Here is a 12,555-nt window from a genome sequence, read left to right on the forward strand (position 1 = left end):
AGATCCCAGTCTCTTCTGTGGGGAAGAGAGCTCTTTCTAGGGGCTCCATAACTTCTCTGATTTCCAAGCAGCAAGACCCTGGTAGAATAGACCTGGAAAACTGAGAACACCGGGAATCCACATATTCAAAATGAGCAGGGTGGGCCTTGTGGCTTCATGGTGTGACTCTGAAGCCCTTGTCCACAAATTGCTCCCCAGGCCTGGTGCCTGACTTTCTGTCATTAGGAATTCACTCCTCCAGTTTAAGTTTAAGAGACTTATTTACCTTCAAATCCCCCCACTCCCCAAACTGGGGCTTTTGTTTGCAACAAAACATCTTAACTGATAGAGTAGGGAGCCTACCTTTGTATGATCTAAACCACAGCAACACTGATGTACTCTGAAGACTATATTCGGCGATAGAGCATAACCTACACCAGAGAAACAGAGTCAGGGATAGGGCTCCCAGGAACCTCAGATCCTGAATTATGAGAACTTACTTTTCTTCCTAGATATCCAGCTTGAGTTTAGTTTCATCAGCTACAGACTCAGCCTCTTCTCTACTTAATACCAAGCTCCATTGTAGCAGGAGATATTTTCCAAAGATAGTCACAACAATAGCTCCTGTCCCACGTGCATTTCTAGATCCTTGCCACTCTTGCATCAGTAGGTGGAGTTTATGACCCTTATCCTTGAACCTGAGTGGGCCTTTGTTACTGCTTCAACCAACAGAGTGTGGAAGAAGTGATGCTCTGTGACTTCAGAGACTAGGTCATAAAAATGTGATGTACTCTTGCCCTACTCTCTTGGGACACTTACTCTGGGAACCCAGCTATCATGCTGTGAGGAAGTTCAAGCAGCCCATGGAGAAGAACCGTGATTCCCAGCCCATAGCCCCAGCTCAGCTTCCAGCCAACACCCAGTACCAACTTGCCAGTCATGTGAGAGAGCCCTCTTGAAAGTCAATCCTTGTGGTAGGGGGCATCTAAGATGGAACCCAGCGATGGTATTCTTACCCTTGTGTCATCTCCTCCCCCTTAATGTAGACGAGACTGAGTACCTAGCTTCCATCCAGCAGAATCTTGGGATGACACTCCCAAGATTAGATTATAAAAAGACTGTGGCTTCTGTCTTAGACACTCTCTCACACTCTCTCTTTCTTGCATTTCTTGCCCTGGGGGAAGCCAGCTGCCATGTTTTGAGGCAGTCCTGTAGAAAGACCCATGTGGTGAGAGACTAAGACCTGATGTCAGCCACGTGAGTGAGCTTGGAAGCAGATTCCTCACCAGCCAGGCCTTTGGAAGAGAACCCAAATGCAGCCAGCAGCTTGACTGCAATCTCATGAGGCACCTGGAGCCAGAGGCACCCAGCTAAAGGAGGCACCCGGCTAAACTTCACCCAGATTTTTGACCCACAGAAACTGTGTGAGGTTAAACATGTCTTCTTCTTCTTCTTTTTTTTTTTTAAATTTATTTATTTTTAATTTATTTATTTTTGGCTGCGTTGGGTCTTCGTTGCTGCGCGCGGCTTTCTCTAGTTGCGTCCAGCGGGGGCTACTCTTCATTGAGGTGCGCAGGCTTCTCATTGCAGTGGCTTCTCCTGTTGAGGAGCACGTGCTCTAGGTGCACAGGCTTCAGTAGTTGTGGCACGTGGGCTCAGTAGTTGTGGCTCGCGGGCTCTAGAGCACAGGCTTAGTTGCTCCGCGGCATGTGGGATCTTCCTGGACCAGGGCTCGAACCCATGTCCCCTGCATTGGCAGGCAGATTCTCAACCACTGCGCCACCTGGGAAGCCCCTATACATGTCTTCTTAAGCTACTAAATGTTGAGGTAAATTGTTAGGCAGCAAGAAATAACTAATACAGTCCTCTACTCCCTAATCAAGTCAGCCCAGCTGACGCTGCATGGAGGAGAGACAAGGTGTCCCCACCGAGCCCTGCCCAAATTACAGAATTGTGAGTAAAATAAGTGATTGCTGGGTTTTTAACCCACGAGGTTTTGGAGTCGTTCGTTACGAGACTATGGTTGACTTTTTCTCATTGAGAGTTATATGACAGGTGTCGGGGAAACAAAGCAACAAACAAACCAGGCCTAAACATTCATCTACCGTAGCCTAGTGTATTCGTTTGCTGAGGCTGCCATAACAAGGGCCACAGACTGGGTGGCTTAAGCAATAGAAATTTATTGTCTCACTGTTCTAAAAGCTAGAAGTCCAAGATCAAGGTGTCAGGCCAAGGTTAGTGTCTCCTGAGGCCGCTCTCTTTGGCTTACAGATGGCTGCCTTCTCCCTGTGTCCTCACATGGTCTTCCCTCTGTACCTGTGTGTCCAAATTTCCTCTTCTTATAAGGACACCAGTCATGGTGGATTAGGGCCCATTCTAATGGCTTCATTTTAACTTAATCACCTCTTTAAAGACCCTATCTCCAAATACAGTCACATTCTGAGGTCATAGGGGTTAGGGCTTCAACACAGGACTTTTTGGAGGGCACAATTCAGCCCATGAGACCCAGTCAACCCAGTTCTTTTAGAAGGTCCTCAAAGAACTGATTTTTCAAGAGATAAAATGTGTCCTTCTCTCTTCTTGCTGAAGCATTTCACTATGGGACAATTGTGATAGTCTTCCCAAAGTTTTTTTTTTTTTTTTTTTTTTTAAATTCCTTTGAAGATTCTTTTGCCTTTAGGAAAGCAATACCTAGTAATACCGCTGCTAGTAATTCCTTCTGCCTCTCTCCCTACTGGTTTCTGGGCTTCACCATGGCAGGTTCAGAGCCCTCAGTAGACAGAGGCCCACGGCAGTCACAGAGCCTATAGCAAAGGCTCAGGCAGGCACAGGCCCCTGGTGGATGCAGGCCTGTGGCAGACGCAGGCCCACAGAGGTCACAAAACTTCGAGCAGACACAGGCCTTTGGCGGTCGCTCGGCCCAGTGTCCGGGCAAACACCGACTCCAGGGGTAAAACACGGGGCCCACCGTCCTAGTTACGTGGTGGGTCTAGTGAGGCCAGAGGAACTGATTCCTGGCCTCCACTTAAGCACTTGCGGAGGATTAATGACCACAGGAGGGCTGCTGGCCTGGGGCAAAGCAGAAAGCTGTGACCCTCAGCTCAGCATTAACTCCATCGTTATTAGGCCAGACACTTCTCCCCAGGCTGTTTTCCTACAAAATGGAGGGTGGGAAAGAGGCAAGTTTTTCTACTATGGGGCATTATTCTGCTACAGCAGAGCTCTGCTGCTCTGGGCGAGGGACGGTGTGGTAAAAACCGTGAGGCTGCTAGTCCAGAGAGACTTTTCCTGAACAGAAGCCTTCTCCGAGGCGCTTCTGCTGTGTCCTGTTTCCCTCTAGCCCACCTTTCTACACGTTAGCACGACCATAGGGCAGGCACTGTGCTAGGTGCTTATTTTTCTCACGTGGCTTGGATTTACACTGCTTCCAGAAACCCTGCGAAGACCTTCCCCTCCACCCACAGACCCCAGCCTTGTTCCCCCATGACTCAAAGGCCCCTCCAGGTAAACATGCTTTCCTGGAGGTTATGGTACTTTTTCGGTCCTGGCAGGTGAGGTGAAGGAAGGAAGGGCTCTTGGTGGCTTCTTCCCATCTGAGCTGCCTGTGTCCCGGGGTGAGAGGTGTGCGTTCAAGGCGCAGAAAGGCGGCCTCCTTCCGCTGGATTCCCGGCCTGCTTTCCTGGCGAGGTTTGCCCGTCTGCTGTCCATGGACACGCCCTGCCAAGGAAAACAAAGCCGAGGGCCCAGCAGAGAAGCCACTGGGTACAGAGCACAAGCCTCTAAAGAGCTCTTCAGCTCCAGTCTAAACCTCAGAGATGTGACTCTGGGGTAGGACAAAGGCTGCTGTGGATTCTGTAATTCCACTTAATCGCAGGTTTAGAAGAGAAGTGGCCTTCATGGGAGACTCTCAGAGTGCCCCGTGGTGGCAAGGCTTCATTTTACAGAGGGGTCCCCCGAGTCCCCTCCTCACAGGGGGCAGGGCCCCAGCAGCGAGAAGGCCCCTGTCCCAGGAGGGCTGGGTGGCCGGCGGGGCTGCAGGCCTCCGCCCCATCCTGGCTGAGGCGGGAAGATCCTGATTAACATGAAAAGGGGACACCTCAGCTGCTGGCTTTCTGGCCGGCTGAGAGGGAAGGGGATCGTTCTATCACTGTCTTTCTTGGCCAATTAGATGATGCAGCATATTCCCGGCCTCCCTCTTGGCTGAGGTGATTTATAGTGAGCTCTGCGGGACTGACTAGGGCGAGTGATGGGGAACAGGGGCCCATCCTCCGTGTGCATGCGCGTGCGCGCGCGTGCACACTTTACACGTCACGTACACAGCACCAGATGGGGGTTGTGTGAGAGCTGAAAACATTTGGAGGCCTCTCACAGCCACTCTGCTGGCTGACAGTTTCTACTGGAGAAATTCTTCTCTCCGGAGAAAATATTTACCTACGGGTATCTCTTCAAGGAAGGAATGAGAAGGAAGGCAGGATTTTAGGGCGCTGTCCACTCAGCTGTTATGAGTTAAGAGCTTCAGGGAAACAGATGAGGAGGGCTTGCTCTGAGGGAGGTGGGAAGGGCTGAGCCGCTTGGCCTCTGGTGTCTAAGCTCGCCTCTGTGCTGGCTGCAGCGGCCTGTGGGCCTGATGCCGGGGCGGAGGCTGTGGGCGGACACGATGGGAATGTGTGTATACATTTGGGATGTGCCCAAGATGCACATCTGCAGCATCATTCAAGCGTTTCTTGTAGATGTTTTGATGGGCTGCTCTGGGTAATTGCTCTAATATGCGGCTCTGTCCATCCTGGGGTGCGGATACATCTTGTATCTACCGAACCAAGATGGTGAGGGAAGTGGTGTTATGTCTTTTTTTTTTTTTAATAAATTATTTGTTTGTTTATTTATTTATTTTTGGCTCTGTTGGGTCTTCGTTGCTGCGCGCGGGCTGTCTCTAGTTGTGGCGAGCGGCGGCTACTCTTTGTTGCAATGCGCGGGCTTCTCACTGCTGTGGCTTCTCTTGTTGCAGAGCACGGGCTCTAGGTGTGCAGGCTTCAGTAGTTGTGGCTTGTGGGCTCTAGAGCGCAGGCTCAGTAGTTGTGGCTCGTGGGCTCTAGAGTGCAGGCTCAGTAGTTGTGGCACGCGGGCTTCAGTAGTTGTGGCTCGTGGGCTCTAGAGCGCAGGCTCAGTAGTTGTGGCTCGTGGGCTCTAGAGCGCAGGCTCAGTAGTTGTGGCACGCGGGCTTCAGTAGTTGTGGCTTGTGGGCTCTAGAGCGCAGGCTCAGTAGTTGTGGCGCACAGGCTTAGTTGCTCCGCGGCACGTGGGATCTTCTGACCAGGGCTCGAACCCGTGTCCCCTGCATTGGCAGGCGGATTCTTAACCAGTGAGCCACCAGGGAAGCCCCTGGTGTTATGTCTTGAGGGGCAAGGAAGCCCCAGCTTAATTTTCCTGGAGGAGTCAAAGATGACCAGGATGGGGTTTTGGCCGCTGTGAGGACGGGCTGTTTCCATCTATGTGTCTTCCCCAAAAACAGAGTCTCTAACTTCTGTAATAAACTCTTCATATCACACATAGAACAGTGACCATTGCCAGCCAGTCCCTAAGTCACCCAATGGAAATTTGAGGGTCCTGACCAGCTATCCCCTACCATCCTCATCAATGTCACCATCCGTCCTATCAACATCCTCTCCCCCCATGCTTATTAAGTACATAGGATATGCCAACAATTATTCCAAATGCTTTAGAGACCTCATTTATCCCCCAAGACAGTCCTTTGGCAATACTATTAGCATCCTGCGATGGTTAATTGCAGGTGTCCCTGGGCCACAGGGGGCCCGACGTTTGCTCAAACATTATTCTGGGTGCGTCCGCAAGGGTGTTTCTGGCGGAGGTTAACATTTGAATCTGGAGACTGAGTAAAGCAGATTGCTCTCCCCCATGTGGGTGGGCCTCACCCAATCAGTTGAAGGCCTGACTAGAAGGAGAAGGCTGAGTAAGAGGGAACTTCATCTGCCTGACTGATGAGCTGGGCCAGTGGTCTTCTCCTGCCCTCAGAGTGGAACTTATACCATCAGCTCTCCTGGGTCTCCAGCTTGCTGACTGCAGGTCTTGGGACTTCTCAGCCTCCATAATCATGTGAGTCAATTCCTCATAATAAATCTGTCTCTCTATATATGATATGTCCAGATAGCTATATAGATATATATATATTCTATTGGTTCTACTTCTCTGGAGAACTCTACTACATATCCACATTTAATGCATAAGGAAACTGAGGCATGGAGAAGCGAATTCGTTGCACGAGGTCTTACTTAGGAAGTTAGGATTTGCACCCAGGCAGCGTGACTCCAAGGCCCTCCCACCTAAACCACTAGTTCTCCTGCCCTCTGGCTCCTCAGCTTCTGCATATTCAAATAACTCCTCAGCGTGGGAGAATGAGCCGAGAAGCCTGGGTCCCTGGGCTTGGCCACTAACTTGTGCCCCTTGCCCCATCCAAACCCCCCGGGGCCTCATCATGGAAGGATTAGTGAGAATTCCTGAGGTCTGTCTTGCCGCATCCTGGGTTCTCCAACCGCAGTCACCCTGAGAAGCCAGGTGATGTGGTGAAGCAGGAGGTGCAAGGGGGCTTGTGTCCAGCTGGCCATTGACTTGTCATGGGGCCTTCCCTCTGTGCCTCTGTTTTGTCAGCTGGGAGAGGGGAGCTGTAGCCTCCCTGATCTCGGTGGCTCCTGAATCCTGAGATTCCGCAGGGCTGCGGTCTTCCCGATGAATCATTAGGCAGCCCGAAGTGACCACCTCGGCCATCTCTCAGCCTGAGGGCTTGACAGGAAACTGCAGAGCCAGGAACATGGAGGCTGACCGTTCAGAGTTTGCAGCCGCCCTCTGCCCTTCACTGGGAGACTTTGGGCAAGTTCGTGAATCTCTCCCAGGCTGTTTCTGTAAAATGGGGTGGATGATACCGAGTCCGGGGATGGCGGCTGTGCTCACAGCAGATGAGGCCGGCACCGCACTAAGATAAGTGGCCGCACTGTGGTCTGTGGTACGTCCTTCCTTTCCTGACTCGATCTTACGTCAACATGGCTCATTTTCCCAGCCCGAGGCCTCCAGGCGTCACCCATTTCTCTCCCGTTCCCTTTCGGGAATCAGAAAGCCTTGAGAACATGATGGGAGCCGGTTCCTCCCTTAAAGAGTCAAGCTTGCTTCCTCTCTTGATTTGCTCCCCCTCTTCCTTGTTTCCTGGCTCTTTTCCCTGATTCCTTTCTTTTTCTCAACAAGCAGTTGCTAAGAAGCTCTCTACATGTGCATTTATGCTGTTTCTTTCAAGGTCACGTTTCCACCAGCTTTCCGCATGTGAAGCAAACAGCCTTCCTTCTTCTCAGCCTGGTGTCACGTGGCTGCTTAAAGCAGAGAGGAGGGTGGGGGCCGCCTCTGCAAGGCCATGTGTGTGTAGATGCAGAAACCCACATATGTATGCTTGTGTGCATGTGTGTGCAGGTATACATGTGTGTATATCTCGGCACCCACATGTATATTTGTGCACACGTGGACATCCACACGTGCGTATGCGTGAGCACATGTGGACACTATGTACACATGTGTGTATGTGAGGGCGCCCATGTATGCACCAACACCCCAACACGGTTCTCTAGCAGATGCACAAGTGAGTCTGATAAGTTTCTCTTCTCACCCTGCCCCCAAAGTATAAGATTGCCAGTGAAAATCAAGGTGTCTCTACTGGGCTTGAAGGAAGTAAGACGTGCCTGGGTCAAATGAGTATCCATGACAGACCGTGCTCTCTTCAACTCGAAACCAAACATTTTGAGATGTCGCCTTCTCCCAGCTGGGGAAGAAAATTCTTAAATCAATCAAACAAGCCAAACAAGGTGGGGAAGACATACTGGGTTCATGGGTCAGAGGACTCAACATGGCAAGGATGCCAGTTTCCTCTCAAATCAGTCTATGTATTTAATACGATTCCAATCAAAACCCCAGCAGGATTTCTTGCAGGTATAGACACGCTGATTCTAAAATGGGTATGGAAAGGCAAAGGAAATAAAAGAGCCAAAAAATTTTGGAAAAAAAAAAGAAGAAAGTTGGAACAATCACGCTACCTGATTTTAAGACTTACTGTAAAGCTACAGTAAGACAGTGTAGTATTGGCAGAGGGATAGACACAGACCAATGGAAGAGAATAGAGAATCCAGACATAGACCCACCAAAATATGGCCAGTCGATTTTTGACAAAGGTACAAAGCTATTCAGTGGAAGGAGGATAGTCTTTTCAACAAATGGTGTAGGAGCAATTGGACATCCATAAGCAAAAAAAAGTGAACCTCAACCTAAACCTTACACTTTATACAAAAATTTACTCAAAATGGATCACAGGTCTAAATGTAAAGTGTAAAACTTATAAAACTTTTGGATGAAAATATAGGAGGAAATCTTCATGATCTAGGGTTAGGCAGAGTTCTTACACATGAGACCAAGAGTGTAATCTATAAAAGAAAAATTGATGGGGGCTTCCCTGGTGGCGCAGTGGTTGAGAGTCTGCCTGCCAATGCAGGGGACACAGGTTCGAGCCCTGGTCTGGGAAGATCCCACATGCCGCGGAGCAACTAGGCCCGTGAGCCACAACTGCTGAGCCTGCGTGTCTGGAGCTTGCGCTCCGCAACAAGAGAGGCCGCGACAGTGACAGGCCCGCGCACCGCGATGAAGAGTGGCCCCCGCTCCCCGCAACTAGGGAAAGCCCTCGCGCAGAAACTAAGACCCAACACAGCCAAAAATAAATAAATAAATAAATAAGAATAACAATGATTTTTAAAAAAAAGTGTTTAGAAAAAAGGATGACTGTCTGTTCTAGGGCATTTCCTTTAAAAAATAAAATTAAAAAAAAAAGAAAAATTGATGAATTGGACTTGATCAAAAGTGAACACTTTTGTTCTGTGAAAGACACTGTTAAGAGAATGAAAAAGCAACCTACAGACTGGAGAAAATATCTGCAAATCACATATCCAACAAAAGACTTGTATACCAAATGTGTAAAAGAATTTTCAAGGCTTAACACTAAGAAGACTAACAGCTTAATTAAAAATGGTCAAGAGACCTGAACACTTCATCAGAGGATAACAGACGGCAAATAAACAGAAAATGATGTTCAACATCATTAGCCATGAGGGAAATGATGAGATACACACTACCTACCTATCAGAATGGCTAAAATAAAAAGCACTGAGGGCTTCCCTGGTGGCGCAGTGGTTGAGAATCTGCCTACCAATGCAGGGGACACGGGTTCGAGCCCTGGTCTGGGAAGATCCCACACTCCGCAGAGCAACTAGGCCCATGAGCCACAATTACTGAGCCTGCGCGTCTGGAGCCTGTGCTCCGCAACAAGAGAGGCCGCGATAGTGAGAGGCCCGCGCACCGCGATGAAGAGTGGCCCCCGCTTGCCGCAACTAGAGAAAGCCCTCCCACAGAAACGAAGACCCAACACAGCCATAAATAAATAAATAAAATTAAAAAAAAAAACACTGACCATAGCAAGTGCTGATGAGGATGTGGAGCAACTGGAACTCTCGTAGGTTGCTGGTAGGAATGTTAAATAGGACAGCCACTCTGGCAAACGGTTTGGCATTTTACTGTAAAGTTAAACATACAATTTCCATATGACCCAGCAATCTCATGCCTCAGTTATTTACCCAAGGGAAGTGAAAATGTATGTTCACACAAAAATCTGTCCACGAATGTCCACAGCAGTTCTATTCATAATTACCCAAAACTGGTAACAACCCAAATATTCATCAGCAAGTGAATGGTTAAACAAATGGTGATATACCCACATGATGGAAAACTATTCAGCCACGAAAAGAAGTGGTCTATTGATATACTCAACTTAGATGAATCTTAAAGGCATTCTGTTGAGTGAAAGACACCGGTCTTCAACTGCTTAGATGCTACATGATTTCATTTGTATGAGGTTCTGGAAAAGATGACACTGTAGTGACAGGGAATGGATCAGTGGTTGCAAGACATTAACGGTGGGGGAGAGCTTGACTACAAAGGGGGGTAGCACAAAAAATTGTTTGGCATGATGGAAATGTTCTATATCCCGATCATGGTAATGAGAGTCTATACATGTGTTAAAATTCACAGAACTGTACACACACACACATACACACACACACATTGAGGGGTGTCCCTTAATGAATTGAACACCCTGTACCATTTATCTACTTGAAGGAGTCATGATTTCTTTCCTCTTTTTTTTTTTTTTTAACTTAGTGGTTTATTTTTACTTTATTTTTTGGCTGAGCGGCATGCGGGATCTTAGTTCCCCGACCAGGGATTGAACCGGTGCTCCCTGCAGTGGAAGCACAGAGTCCTAACCACTGGACCGCCAGAGAAGTCCCAAGGGGACCATATCTTTTAATCCTAAGTGGGCCATGTGGTCTCTGGAAGAACCAGTGTACTTATGGACACATCAGAACAGAATGTTTGAAATTGAGACTGACCACAGGACACCCAGGGCCCACGGTGGTCCTGCCCTGACAGTGTCTCTGGCTGGCCAGTGACCCCGCGTGGAAGCTACATCTGTCCCCTTTGGAACCCTCTTTCTTGCCCGCCCCCCCTCAGAAAAGGGGATAGCCATGGTGGAAATGCGACTCCTGATAAACAGATAAGCAGATGAGGACTGGCAGAAATTAGGCTCCTCAAAGCAATCAGGCTGAAGATAAAACAGAAATTTAATGAAAATTGAAAATCCAATCCATATTACGTAGCCATTAAAAATGATGTTTACCAGGAGTTTGGAATAACATGAAAAATGCTTGTATCACTACGTTGAGCAAGAAAAGAGCAAATTACCAAATTGTGTGTACAGTTGATCACAATTATGTTTTAAAAGACGTATAAGTAAAAAGACTGGAGCTAAACATACCCTGATGCTGGCAATGACTGACTTTCGGTGGGAGGATGCACCTCCCCCCACCATTCTGTACTTTATAGATTCCACATATTTTCTAGAACGACTGCCTACATCTAATTTAAATTAATCTTTAAACTTAGAAAATAGGATGTTGGGACTTTATATTAAAAATACAATTTGGAGCACTAGTGCTATATGAGTAAGTGATCAGATATTTATTTGGTACCTATCAAGTCCTGAATTCTTTGCACAATTAAACCGTCACTGCCAAGTCCCCAACCCCCTCCTTGGAAAGCCTCTCCAACACACACAATGTCATCGTCTGTGCACTGCATTTGTGACCAAGTGCCTTATCGAATAACTAAGGCAAGCTCAAGGATCTGGCACCAACATCATTGACAAGCCAGCTTCCTTTTGACAATTTCCCCAAGACAGACACCCTCTAATAGACCCACGCCTGGGCCGCAAAGGGCCCCAGTTAAAACTCTGGTCTCTGCCATCAAGTTGCAGGCTCCTTGTGACTCGGGCTCAGCCTCCCTCTATTCTAGCCCAGCCCCCAGAGCTCATCAAACATGTCCCCTTTTGTGTCTGGTGGCCCACTCTCTCATCGGCAGCTTCCCCTGATTGACAGAGCCCACCTGTCAATCACAGGCCCAGCTCAACGGCCTTTGAGGAGTTAATGTGCCTTCCCTGACATGGGCATTCTTCCCCTCGGGGCTAAGACCTCTCCCAGCCTCCCCGCCATGCCCCCGGAGTGTCCTGCAGGCCTCTCACAATGCCTGGCCGCCTTCATTAGCCCTGTGGGCCTTCTGGGCCCCTTCTCTGTGCGAGGCGTCATTCACACTGATCCCCGCCCTCCAAATTCAGTGTTAGGCCACCTGACCCCTGTCAGCAACAATTTCTGTGACACGACTCAGTGTGGGAAAGGCCAGTGACACTTTCGAGACAGATCAGGCCCCACCCGGCCTCCTTTCACCCTGCCCATCTCCTGCGGCCGCGCCCTCATGTGGCGGCCCAGATGGCGACTGGGGAGACTGCTGGGGCCCGCCTGGAGTGCACGTCCTCCTGAGGTCCGCTCTCGAGTCTCAGGTCCCTGGAGAAGAGTCTAGAAAGGGCTTTAGCATCCCTTGTTAACCGCAAAAGTCGGCGCCAGCCAAAACAGGAGAAGCAGGCATGGGGCTGAATCTGCGGTAGTGGAGGGAAATTCAGCTGAGCCCCAGAAAGAGAGGGAGTGGGGCTCAGAGCCCCTGCTGGGCAACAAGAAAGAGGGGGTAGAGCAGAGCCCGGAGTGTCAGAGAGAAAGGGAAGGAGTGGGAGGAGGGGGAGGGGGAGGTGCAGAGGGGGAGGGGGAGGAGACCAGCTTTGCGGGCAGGCCACGTTCTGAACTGGCAAGAGAGAGTTGCCAAACTCCAGAAACTCCCAGTCTAACTGGGAAGACAGTTGAAATGTACTGTGGTTGAGTGCCCTAAAGGGGGGAGATATAGGCTGTCATGGATTCCAGAAAAGGGACTCGTCCTGAACCAAGTCTTGGGTGATAAGTAGCAGCTGGCCGGGCAAAAGAACAGGGAAGGGTATTCCAGGTGGAGGGAACAGAAGGTGTGAAACCACCCGCTCTAGGGTTCTTCCATTTTCTCCCAGAAGCGCCTTCGAGGAGCTAGCCTGGGAACTTGGTACCAGCT

Source organism: Balaenoptera physalus (genome assembly GCF_965194825.1).
Source record: "Balaenoptera physalus genome assembly, chromosome: X".
Lineage (NCBI taxonomy): Eukaryota > Metazoa > Chordata > Mammalia > Artiodactyla > Balaenopteridae > Balaenoptera > Balaenoptera physalus.